This window comes from Cyanistes caeruleus, chromosome 6 (genome assembly GCF_971803275.1).
Source record: "Cyanistes caeruleus chromosome 6, bCyaCae1.hap1.1, whole genome shotgun sequence".
NCBI classification, from domain to species: domain Eukaryota; kingdom Metazoa; phylum Chordata; class Aves; order Passeriformes; family Paridae; genus Cyanistes; species Cyanistes caeruleus.
The window spans coordinates 37261059-37273815 of record NC_141706.1 but is presented as its reverse complement, the minus strand read 5'-3'; the positions used below and the strand labels follow the sequence as shown (position 1 = coordinate 37273815).

At 37.0% G+C, this 12757-nt stretch overlaps 1 long non-coding RNA gene across 1 annotated transcript; it reads left to right on the top strand.

Annotated features, from left to right (window-relative positions):
* The first annotated feature begins 6668 nt into the window (after positions 1–6668).
* On the top strand, positions 6669–12017 carry LOC147652606 (uncharacterized). The gene is made up of 2 exons (XR_015287914.1): positions 6669–6747; positions 7899–12017. It is a non-coding gene; the product is annotated as an uncharacterized LOC147652606 (long non-coding RNA).
* The last annotated feature ends 740 nt before the right edge of the window (positions 12018–12757 follow it).

Here is a 12757-nt window from a genome sequence, read left to right as displayed (position 1 = left end):
TGCAGACAGCACAGTCCAGGAGCAGGATGCAGGGGAGTGAGTGTTTTTCCTCAACACAAACTATGTGCTACTTCTTCCCCCCCACTTTGCTATCAGAGCAAATCACCCCAGGATGAGTACAAATTAATAGCTTGAATGTGCAGCATAGCTAAGTACATGTGCAGAGGGTAAAGAAAATGGGGATGATAGGACGTATTAATTTCTAAAACTGATTCTTCTGTTCTGAGCTGATTAAGGTGTTCTGACAATGTAGTGTTAATACCAATAATGTGATTATTTTCTTGAAACCTGTAAAAGGGAATTGCACAATAATATTTTCTTTCTATGATGCCTACTTCATTTATTTCCAGATTGTATTTCTCACGAACAGCTTACGTGGATTTTCTACTTTTCCTGATATTTTTTCTGCAATAAAGTTTTCTTTCCAGATGTTGCATAAGTAGCACTATCCGAATTGATGCTGTAATTTTACCAGCCTGGCTTCTTTATCATTCCTCCTTAGGTAGCATTTAAAGTCAATAAAATGTACTGCCATTTATGGATCTTCTCCAGATCTGTGCAGTAGATGCCTGGGATGTGCACTGGACGGGATATTTGAGGGGGCAGTATTTACTCCAAAACTATTAACTATTTAATTTTAGCCTGCAGATTGGAGACAGGATGGTTCAGGCAATTGTTAATGGGATAAAGGTTTTCACCTCTCAATTGCCAATTCTGGGCCAGATTAGTAGGACAGGCTATTTCCACCATCTGGTGTCTGGTCAGTGACCCATATGAGGGAAATCAGTAGCCATCCCTGCTCCTGGTGAACAGCTTTACAACTATCACCCCCTCACCCCCCAGCACATACTGTGTGAGAACGATTGCAACACGAACAGCTCCAAATGAGCTCGAGGACTAAAAATCACACCAGAAATTTGATGATCAGGACTCAGCACACTGAAGGGAGTGCGGAAAAATTTGCCAGCATGAGCTGTCAGGGGATGCTGTTTCACTGGGAATGTTTACTTTAGAGAAAGCTGGTTTGTTTTTTAGACAGCAAGCAACTTTGATGATTTGTATCGTTCTGGAGCTGCAGGATCATGTCCAGGGAGGCTACTGGTTACTGGTGACAGACATGGGACTCAACGAGACGGGTTTCTGCTTGGTTAATCTCAGGAAACCATTTATTCAACACAGGAATACTCAGTTGAAATCCAGAGACAGCCCAGAACAGAGGCAGGGTGGTGGCTTTTATGGGACAGAACCAGGGTGGACTTTAAGGTCAGGGTCTAATAGGGACAGGGCAAGGGAGAAACCCCAGAGGCACAAACCAATCGGAGCACCTGGGCTGCCACCCCAGGAGGGATTGGGGTGATACTCTTCCCGGGCTCATAGGGCACGTCCCCCGAGGCAGAGGGTGCAATTTACTCTTCCTGGGCTTTAAAGCCACGCCTCTCACTTTAACAATGCTTATCCGAAACGAAATCTTTGCCTCCCTGGGCTCAGGTGCCTCACAATGATTGTTGGCTAAAAATAATAACGACTTGTAAGAAAAGTAACTTGGTTTTTCTGTTCAGCAGAAAAGCTGAACTTCAAAAGGCAAATATCCACCAATAATATTTCTTGTTGCCATATGATGCCAGTACTCAAATAGGGTGAAAAGGATGCTCTATTCAAATGTGTAAAGTCTTTGTAATCTGAGATAAGTTAGCAGATTCAATGAATAGAGAATTATGAATCAGTGTGCCATATTTGAATTATTTGTTACATAGCACTTCTGGATGCTATGTCCATTTCCTATTTTAGAAATAAGGCCAGGTGTAATTTATAGGATCTGTGAACTGGGCTAGTGTCTGAATTTCTGTGGTTTTCTGAAGCAGTATTCTATCTGAATCAAGAAATGCAAGTTAAATAGTACTTGAGAGAGAAAAAAAGCCCTCATCCTGTAATATTAAAAACAGTGTCTATTTTGAAAATTGTTGTTTATTACTACGATATTTTATTTAAATATGGAAATAATAAAGCAATGCTAACCAGTTTAGGGCTTTGCCTAATGTTTCTGAAGCAGAACTCGGCTCCTAGGGTGATCACTTTGGAAGAAAACGCCTAGGCCTTAATAAAGAGATTTAAGGAAATATACAAAGAATTTAGGGTCTGAATTTCTGGGTTGCTAACACTATTTGGTGTTGTTTGAAGTCAGCGGCTCGCTGACAGTTTCTGTGGTTTCAGACCTGGTGTGCGGCACGGTGACCACATCCAGCCCTGCGCAGAGCATTGCGGTAGCACGGTGAGCCTGGGCCAGCAGGAATCACGGAGTGACTTCACCGTGCCGCTGGCTGCTGCGTTCCTGCCTTGGCCCAGCCTGGACCCCGAGAGCTGTCATTTTGCAAACCTATTTTGAATGCTGTTTTTCAACCCATATTCTCTTTGCATGGCTTTGCTGAAAGTGCCATTATCTTGCATTTGTGAAGAGGCTTTCATAAAACACCCCAACCTTTTTATGTCTGCTGTTATGGTTATCTTGTCAGTTTATTAATCATGAGCTATGGGTTGCTTGGGCATGATAACTCTTGAATAATTTTTTTCATCTGCAATATTCGAGAAACAGACCCTGAAATAATTCTCACTATTAACAGCTTGCAAGGGCAGTAGGGTTTTAAAATAAACAGGCTTAGCTTTGTAAAATAGTGTAACTCAGGGTAGCATAAGGTAAAGAATGGAATTCTTTTTGCATGTGTATGGCATGAATTTTCAGATTTCAATAACAGGCTGTAGAGTCTGGGATCTCACCTATGGTTTGTACTTTGGGATTTCACTTTCATAAAAGCAATGCAATACATTCTGGGATACAAAGAATTTGGCTGAGACATCTCACCCCAAATATGTGCTTTTTCTGTTAGGTCTTCAATCTCAGAAACATACAGCTATTTTGGAAAGAACCTTTATCTTTGCAGACTCAGTTAACGACTAGCAACAGCAAAATCATGTTGCATTAAATGACATCTGTTTTATTTAACAATTCTTGTTTCAAAAATTAGTGACTGTAATATCACTTTTTGAGCTTCTGTCTATACCTTCATTCTCTTTAATTTTATTTATTTATTTCTCCCTTTAATCCCTTCATGTCCTTAAATCCTTTGGTTCAGCCTAATCCTTCAAATCCTATAATTACTCAAACAAAGCATTTTAACCTTGTGGCCTTCCCGGACTATTGCCTATTGCTTATGACATGTAGGTCTTGCTTGACTAATGATGTTTACTGCTGCATTTTCTTTCCTAGGATACTCATGGAAAATTTCATGCCACATAGCTCTGGTTTATAGCTGTGCTCAGTGTCACAATATTACTGTGAGCATTGTAAAGTATGAGTAGTGGCTGCCTTCCACTCTTAGAACAATTGCTTCTTTTAGTTAGAATTTATGCTTGACCTTGGTGTAATCTCAAATAATTAATCCCAGTAATGCCTAGATTTTGATCATTTTGATTTCAAGTAACTATTCCCAAATTCTTTGTGTCTCTTCAAAAGTATTTTTTTGCAAACTGTGAGGTGTATAACCAGTTTAATTCAGGCATCTAAGAATTACGGCAATTGTTGACACTATGTTGATTTGCCTGAATATTTGTCTAAGCACTTAATAAACACATTATATTAATTTCTCTTAGAAGATTCTGAATATTAGGATGAACATGCTTGTTTATGGTATTTATCATTTTTCCTGTAAGGTATTCTGTAAAGAAGCAGTCATACCTTTACTTAGTTTATTTATTTTATTTTTTGAAAGAATAATGAGTGGACCAGGCTGTGATTAAAATCAACAAGTGATTTTAACAGGAATGATATGTAAAAAGATAATGAAGAATATAATATAATATTATATAATGTTTATATAATATTATTAAGGAGAAAAGGAAATAAAGGTATGAGAGGAAATTTAGAAAAAGACTGGAAATTTTAATGACCTACAGTATTGAAAGAAAATGCCATGTTGACAGTGGTGACAGCAAATGATAATGTCATAGAGGACTGGGTTTCAGTGAGGTCCAAAAGTGGAGAAAAGAATATATAAAGGCAGAAAGAGACCGAAAAATACCAGAGGGGTATCAAGGAGTATCAAATCAAACAAATACCTGGAAATGTGAGTAACAGAAACAAATTAGCCTGAAGGAATAAAGAAACTTACATATGTGTATCTGTGAATTTTGTATGTATTTTAAATTACTATTAAACATTATGATTCTAGCTGAAAAAAACCCCACAATCCTGTTTTCAACATTAAGCACCTGTGTTAGCAAAAAGTTCTAAACTGTTGTGAATGTTTCATACAGTAAGACAATTACATTTCTTTGGAGACAATGACAAACAGATGAGTCATGAAATCTGCAATTTTACTCTGTGTTCGGCTGTTCCAAAGCTGTTGTGGGAGGTACACATGCTTATAGGGGGATGTATATTGACAGCTTGAATTCTGCAAGCTCAAGTAGGGGGAGACTCTTCTTGTTATTGTTTTTATGACCTGTGAGAAAAATTCTCTAACCAATGTTTGAGCCACGGCTTCTGGCCCTCACCTCTGTGCCTTTTATGTACAGTTAATATCTCACATATTTAGCAGATGTACATTGAGTGATTTATTTTAAGGTACACACAGTATTCTTAACTGCCTAAACAATACATGGAAGCATTTATGAAAATATACTGGGATGACTTTTAGGCACCGGAGACTTGCATATCTGGGCCTGACACAGATTTATGGTATCGCCTTTTCCAGCATGTTTTTGAAAGGGGTTCTGCTTAAGAAAATATTAATTCTCCTTGTAAGGCACACTAAGCTCAGCTGAAAGCAACAGAATTCTCAGGACTACTTTCTCAATATAAATTCTTGGGAGAATATTTTTTTTTCTGAGATTGAGTAACTGAGACTATTGAAAATAAAATTGGTTCATAAACAATTTTAATTTTTTTATTTTTATTTAGAATAACTAAACTCCTAAACTCACTTTCCCATCCCACACCAAAAAGGACAATTATGTAATTGTAGGTACAAGAAGGGGGAACAAACATGGTAAGATACAGAATGTGGGAGAAAACTGATTTCTGGAGAAGAGACATTAAAAAACTTGTATGGTAAAATTTGTGGAGGAGACACTCAAGTTCGGATTTCTCCCCAGTGGAGTCAGTGAGAGCAGAGCTATTTCATTGCAAAGCTTACTAATTAATGAGGAGCATTGAGAAAGGCACAATACCCAGCATGCATTTCTTCTATTCCTCCATACAATTAGCTGATTAAAGACACTATAAAGCAGCACTTAAAATGCAGCTGCTGTGTCAAAATGTGTAGGTAGAGATATAAAAGTTTTTGGTTTTTTTTTACCAATCTAACACTGTTGGGAAAATAGGGATGTTGTGGGACATGCACAGTTTTTGTGCATGTGGACCAAGTAAACAAATGTCTGTATCAGCTCAGATTAACTGTGCAGTTGAGTTCACCTGTACTGAGACAAAGAACACAATATGATGTGATACAAAACAGTTAAAAGGTTAAAAGAGAAAGTAAAAATGTTGCAAATAGTAAAAATTTAAGGGAAAATATTTTAATTGGTAGGAATGTGACAAAAGTGGCACCATTTTAATACTGCTGCCAGACCCCTTATTTTCCTTTTTAGCATTTGGCACTGCTGATAAAAATGCTGTATATCTACTGAGAATAGCCCGGACACTACATTGCTCAGCTCTGAAAGAGAATTCATGGTGACTGCAATAACTTTGAGCTTTTCTGTTGTTTTCATAAAAATATTACTGTGCTGTGAAGAAAAGATATAAGTGAAATAAATCTATTTAAGGACCAGTCATGCCTGGTCAATAATCAGTATTGAATCCTTGCAGCCTTTTAGTAATAATCATAATAATCATTATGCACAATGAGCACCAGTAGTTGACAATTATTAAAGCAACAAAGCATCAGCCTGGTTTCTTCATTTTAGAGCTGCTTCTTGATGTTAATCAGGAGCAATACCTTCAGCAAACAAGTTCTGTGATATTCTCCTCTTTTCACTAAATATAGGCTACAGTACCTTAACATGCAGAATCATCTGTGTCTTTTCTGCAGCTTAATCTTGCATGATCTTCATAGCTTAATCTTGCCCTGTCTTCACAGCTCTTTCATGTTGGTTAGATACCATCTTCTTATTATCTTTGTTGAAGCCTGTCAAGACAAAAAACACATGTAATTCTTCAGGAAGTTTGGATTTGATGAGTTTTTAAACCTTTACTTTTTTCCTGTAAGTTTAGGCTATGACATGAACATTTTGCCACTTTACTAAATGGTTAAGAGGTAATAGGTTCTATTTTTAAAATTTAAAATCTGGCTGTATTCTTATCCTTTCTGTGTCTGTTTATTCTTCTGCAGCTTCATTTTTCAGTATTTTCCTTTTTGGCTACAGGTTTTTCATTTTAGGTTTAAAAAAGTTGCATATATATATAACATGTAGGCTGAGATTTTTTTCTTTGAGTAAGAGAAAAAAGTCTTTCAGAAATCTGATTTAATACTTTCACATTATAGGCTACATATTCTGCTCTTTATATGAAATACAGATTTAGAGATCTGTAAAACAAATTATTCTTCTTCCTGTCTCTTTTATTGTATTTTAAAATTTTATTATGTATGTTTTATTCTGTACCTGATCCTGTGCGTTCGTCATCCTGATTGTCCCTGCAAATAGGAGTGGGAGAGCTGCTAAGCTTCTAAGGGACTGTGTGGGAACCTCCAGGTATTGTCTGCATCTTGGAGCATCCATTTATTTTGGTCTGTTGCTGTGAGATTCTTTGCAACTTTCTGCACTTAACACGAAGAGTTCCCTGCTCCTCATTCACATTTTAATATTACGTTTTAAAGTGTGCTTAATGGCAATGGAATTAATGAATTGTCACATTATGGGATCTCAAATGATAGCTCAGTTCTTATTTATAATCATATTTTGCAAAGTTTTCATTCTTTTGAAAATAATGTTGTAGCTACTTATTGAAGAAAAGCTTTGTGGAGACTTCTAGAATTATTTCTTGTTTTTGCTGGTTAATTAAAAAACTTAAAGATTCAAAGCAGATAATTTCTGTCAATCTTTGTTAAAGAGGTGAGGCATGCTTCCCTTCAGGGTTATCTACTTGATGCTCTGGAATTCATAGGAGACAATTTTTCATAACTTAAGTAAAATAGCTATTCTCAAAATCAGATTCAAATAATTACATAAGCTGTTATAAAACTGAAGTTGAATTAAAATATGAACTACAACCTAAAATGCTGTGGTTGAGAAGGTACACAGCCAACAGAGACCAAAACAGTGTGCAGCTATTGGGCTACAAATGTGTATCCATGCAAAGAAAGGATAAAGCAAGGATATGTTATTTTAACTGCAATACTGCAGTACCATACCCAAACAATCTCATAACTCTCTTGTCTCCTGTGCCTGTACTGTTTAGTTGTTTCTCACTTCCTTCAGAAAATTTATTTCTGGGACAAAGTGACCTCAGACATGTCAAAAAAAGCCCACTATAACTCCAGTTTTGATTGTACTTTACTTCTAAGCCTGTTATTCTGCATCACTCCACAGGGTGGCTTCATGGACCGTAAATCTTTAAAAATAATTCAGAAGCCAGTTCCCTTCTCTCCTGTGCATATGTATATTAACACACAGCTCATGTCTGACCCATTTGTGATTTGACAAAATTTAAAGCTGTTTACTTTGAAGACTTGATTTTGTTTTCTGCAGTGAAGGTGACCTAGTAAATGAATAATTATAAGTTGCTTTAGGGAACTAAGTGTGTTAGAATAACATGGTTTTGTTTTTGAAGGCTTTGAAGTGGTTCTCCTTTACTTTCTAAATGTACACATTAAGAAGCAGTGTTGTTCAATATGTTACTGTAGGTCAGATTTCCAAGTAAGAGAGTGAGATATTGAAAAAGCATATGAAGAAATCCCTGAGAAGAAAATCAGAAGAATGGAGTTTGTTCAGCCTGGAGAGAAGAAGGTTTTGGGTGATGCAGTTTCAGTCTTCCAGTACTTGAATGTGCAGCAGTGGTGTAAAGGGAGGTGCCTCCTTCTCAAGCATGCACAAGGACAGGACAAGAGGCGATAGGCACAACTTCTTCAGAAAACAATCCCTCTGGATGCAGGAAAGATTTTCTTCACTATGAGAACAACTAAACTCTGGTATAGGTTGCTCAGAAAAATGGTGGAATGTTCCTCACAGGTATTATTAAGAGCTTGGCTTGACAGAGCCCTGGGTAACCTAATCTAGATACCTGCTTTCCAGAGTTTGGACCAGATCATCTTAACAGCCACCTTTCAGCTTGGACTATTCTGTGTTTGCATGGTTGTTCTTGTTACCTAATTTGTAAAGCTGAATACTGGAAATAATTTGTCTTTAAGAAGAAAATTCTAATGTTACTTTTACTGTGCAAAGGAATTGTTGTGATGAGGACCCAAAGCATAGTGATATATAATATATATAAAGACAGAGACATAGGAAAATACATGCAGAAAGAAATAAGACGTACAAAAATAGTATGATCTATAAAAAGTCATCCAACCTTGCAAAGTCTTTCACAGGTTCCTTCTCCCATTTTGTGACAGCATCAGTTGCAGTGAATGGCTTAGTTACTGAGACTGTGTTAGAATAGGAAATAAGCTTTTAAGACACTTCCCAGCCTTTAGAAAGCCAGAGTAGTCACTGTTCTCACTGTTACTGGAGAGTGTCAGTCTGCATGGGCCATCTCTTCTGCTGAGAAAATTATTCCATCTAATCTTGGAATTCAAATATTTGATGCTTACAAAGTAGTGAGGAACTTGGTTTTGCTTTATCAAGACAAAATTATTGTCCTATGTATGAACTGCCTGGAGACCTGGGCCAGCTGTGACACAAGTGGACTTTTAAAAAGTAGGTAGTTAAAAGCATGACAGCTAATTCATTCAATTCTTGGTGTACCTTGAAATTAGAAAACCAGGATAAGAAAGCCTGGAAGTCCTCAGAAGAGTATAAATGCAGCATTTTAAAAGATCAAGGTGAATGTACATGACATTTTTTACTGAATTACTAGTCATTAATAGTGATAAAAAGAAATGCCTACACTGCCTTTTTTGGAATAGAGAAGACATTGCAGAGAATGAAGCATAAGGAATAACACTATAAGTAAAAGGGGAAAGGATATATTTTTAACAAATTTCATCACAGCAAATTGCCAAGGACAGTTTGGAAACCTCAAAAAGCAGGTGTCACTATGTCTTTTATGTAGCTGCTTGCTGGTGTTACAGATCCAGAACTCTGTGTTACATACCTTGGCTCCTTCTCACCCTCTGAGTTTTATATTCCTTCCTGTGTGGAATCACCACAGCTCCAGCAGGAAGGGAGGACATACCAGTGTCTAATGGAGGAGGCAGAGCTCAAAGCTTGTAAATATTCTTATTAAGGTTGTAAATAGTTTCATTGTAATAAATCATAAATTAACTTGCATGCAAGACAGTGATTTTTAAGGAGGTAGAGTTTTCTCTCCATGTCTTTGTTGGAATATAAAACTAGCTGCTGCTGCTTAGAATGAACATGTTCCAATTTCTTTAGAGAAAGAAACCCACAGTGATGCAAAATTCTTTCCAATGCTTCCTCCTTTTCAGGTATTTGTGGGATAAACTCAGAGAAAATTAGTAATTTTGATCATCAAAGTCCTGCTGGGAGCTGGAATAAAGGACTGTTCACAGTGAAATAAGTGACAGTGTTATTATTCAATAGTAGGTTAGGATTTCATGCTTGGCATCTTTCATATTATGTTTTTGTAATCTGGTCATCAGCTGGTCCAAGAATCTATATATAAACATTTTTCGTTCCTTTTGTTAAATGAATTTATATATTCCATGTAAGGTAAAGCAATTTTAAAATCTTAATTGATAATTTTTTCTTCTCTTACCATATTTTAGTCATATGAGCAGACTTCCAATTGCTTCAAGTACAATTCTCAAGGATCTATGAGATGACTTAAATGTTAGATTTGGGTCTGAAGCTCCATTTTTTTTCCCGTATTGAGAATTTCCAGGCCAACCTTGGTAATACAGAAATAATGTGCAAAGGGTATGAACTATTCATAGGTGCTACTGGTTCACAGCCATTATATCAAAGTTTGCAGATGCTCAGAGAACCACCATTCCATGACCTCAGTCTCTGAAACAAGTTTAAAGCACCACTTTAACAATATCAGAAAGAATGTGAATCGTAAATTCTGTTAAACTAATAAGTATATGAGTAAGTATTACGAGTATATGAATAAGTAAATTAGTGATTACTGGAAGTTTATTTACTATAGTAATTTGCATTTTAGTAAATTGCTAAGGTGGTTTTTAAGAGAATTTTTACAGAAAACATGTTTTCTGAAGCATTTATTTTGTGAAGCATAGTTTAAAACAGTGCCCATTTTGGTAAAGGCCTTGATAAAAATCCACAATAATTCTCATTATCTGACAATAAAACTGTCCAGCATCACGTATATTTTTCAGTATTCAAACTCTGCTTTTCAGAGAAAACGATTAATCCCCTCATCCACCTTTTTATTCCATCTATAAATCTAGTATCTCACAAGTGTACAGATATTACTTGTTTTCACCACAACTCTGCAAAAGGAATGATTATTACCTTGCTTAGCAAAGGGAAGACACAGATTTAAAGGACTGCATGTGGTCTGAATTCAAGATAATAAGAAGAGGTGTAAGTCAATCACTCTTCGGACTCTGGCTGCCAGTTTTGCCAGAAAAAGGAAGCCAAGACTGAATTCTATGAACTACTGTGAGTTGTGGCATGATTTAGTCACTTCACTGAACTTGGCAGTAAACATTTCATATGTTTAATAAGGTAGTAAGCCTGTCATCTAGAACATGCTCTACTGGTAGTCTGTAAAACACTCAATTTAATTGATTTGTCAGCATTGCACAGGAGTTCAGAAGTGTGATACAGGACAAGAATGAGCTTGAAGAAAACACTATGTAGTTAAAGGCTGTATGTTAATGCAGTCAAAAATTATGAAAATTCAAGCAGTTTCTAATTGTTAAGTGCTACACACAAATTATACTTTCTTAAGTTTTTTTTTAATGGATTTCTTAGCTTAAAAAAGAGAACTCAAAGCCCTAGTGCCATATCACAGTAAAGCAGAAGTCACTTTTCCTGTATTTCTCCAAGTAACATTTGAACTCACTGATTAATTTAAAGGTTTCCAATAGGTGTAGAAGTCTTAAGAATATCAGATGTTTTTCAAGTATGGTGAAAATCTGTAGCAGAACAGAGAAGTAAGATCCCACTATACAGTACTAGTATAGAGTGATATGGCAGAGCAGAGACTTTCTTGGCTTGGGTTGTGTTCTACATGTGTATCAGAATGACGTAAACCTGCCAGAATTATAAAAATAAATAATAAAAAAAAGGAGTTAATATAATAATTTGTTATTTTATACATTTTTTTAATCTATACAGTCACATTTGCTAATCCAATTTGTACCTTTATTGATCAAATCTTGTATATAGTAATTCCATCTTAACTAACCCAATCGTCTCCATTTTTTTTTTTGCTTACACCAGCATTTCTGCACTCATGACTTAAAAAAAAATAATTGCTATTGATAGGAATGATGAGCTTGTCTTTACAAACAAGCTGTGGGTCAGTTGATAAGATGTAGCTATCAGTGAGAGACAACAGAAACAATGGGATGGATTCCAGTAGAAGATCAAAGAGGCACTGAAAGAACACTATGAATTCCATAAAAGTTAAGAAGGGATTATGCATTGGGGGTGGGGGGAAGGTATCTCAGGTGTCAGGCGTTCTGGGAAGCCTGTACCTCTCAAGTACCTCAGCCTATGGGGAAAGGGAGAAGGGACAAGCGGCCGGGAATTAGGATAAAAAGGAGGCTGTGCCCTCCAAAAATTTGAGAGACCCCAGGGGAATGCCCCATGGCCTCTCCCTTTATTTGAATAAAGAAAAAGGACTCCTCTGTCTCCTTTTTGGACATAAACCTCTGGTGTTTGTGGATTAATTTTCCTGACACTATTTATATTTTCTCCATAATCATTTATCTGGGTGTCTGTGAATAACATACTTAGAATGCCAGCATAAATCCATGACTAAAAGGGAGATGGGAATTCTTATGTTCAGTGGCTTATGCAACAGCAATAGAAACATACAGAATCATAGAATACTTTGGGTTGGAAGGGACCTTTGGAGGCCATCTAATCCAACACTCCTGCAATGGGTAATCTTCAGTGGGTAATCTTGCTCAGAACCCCATCCAACCTGACCTGGAATGGTTCCAGGGATAGGGCATCTACCATCTCCTCAGGCAATCTGTTCCAATGTGTCACCACCCTCTTCGTAAAAAATTTCTTCCTTATATCTAGTCTACTCTCTCTTAATATAAAACCATTACCCCTTGTCCTGTCTCAACAGGCCCAGCTAAAATATCTGACCCCATCTTTTTTCTTTTAGGTGTCCTTTACATATCAGAAGGTTGCAATAAGGTCCTCCCAGAGCCTTCTCTAGACTGAACAACCCTGATTCTCTCAGTCAGTCTCCACAGGAGAAGTGTTTAAGCCCTCTGATCATTGTGGCCCTCTGGACTTGCTCTAGCAGGTCCGTGTCTTTCCTGTGCTGGGGTCTCACCAGAGAGGAGCAGAGCAGAAAGAACCGTCTGCCTTGTCATGCTGGCCACGTGTCTTTTGGTGCAGCCCATTAGTCCCCTGTGAGCCAGCTTTCTGA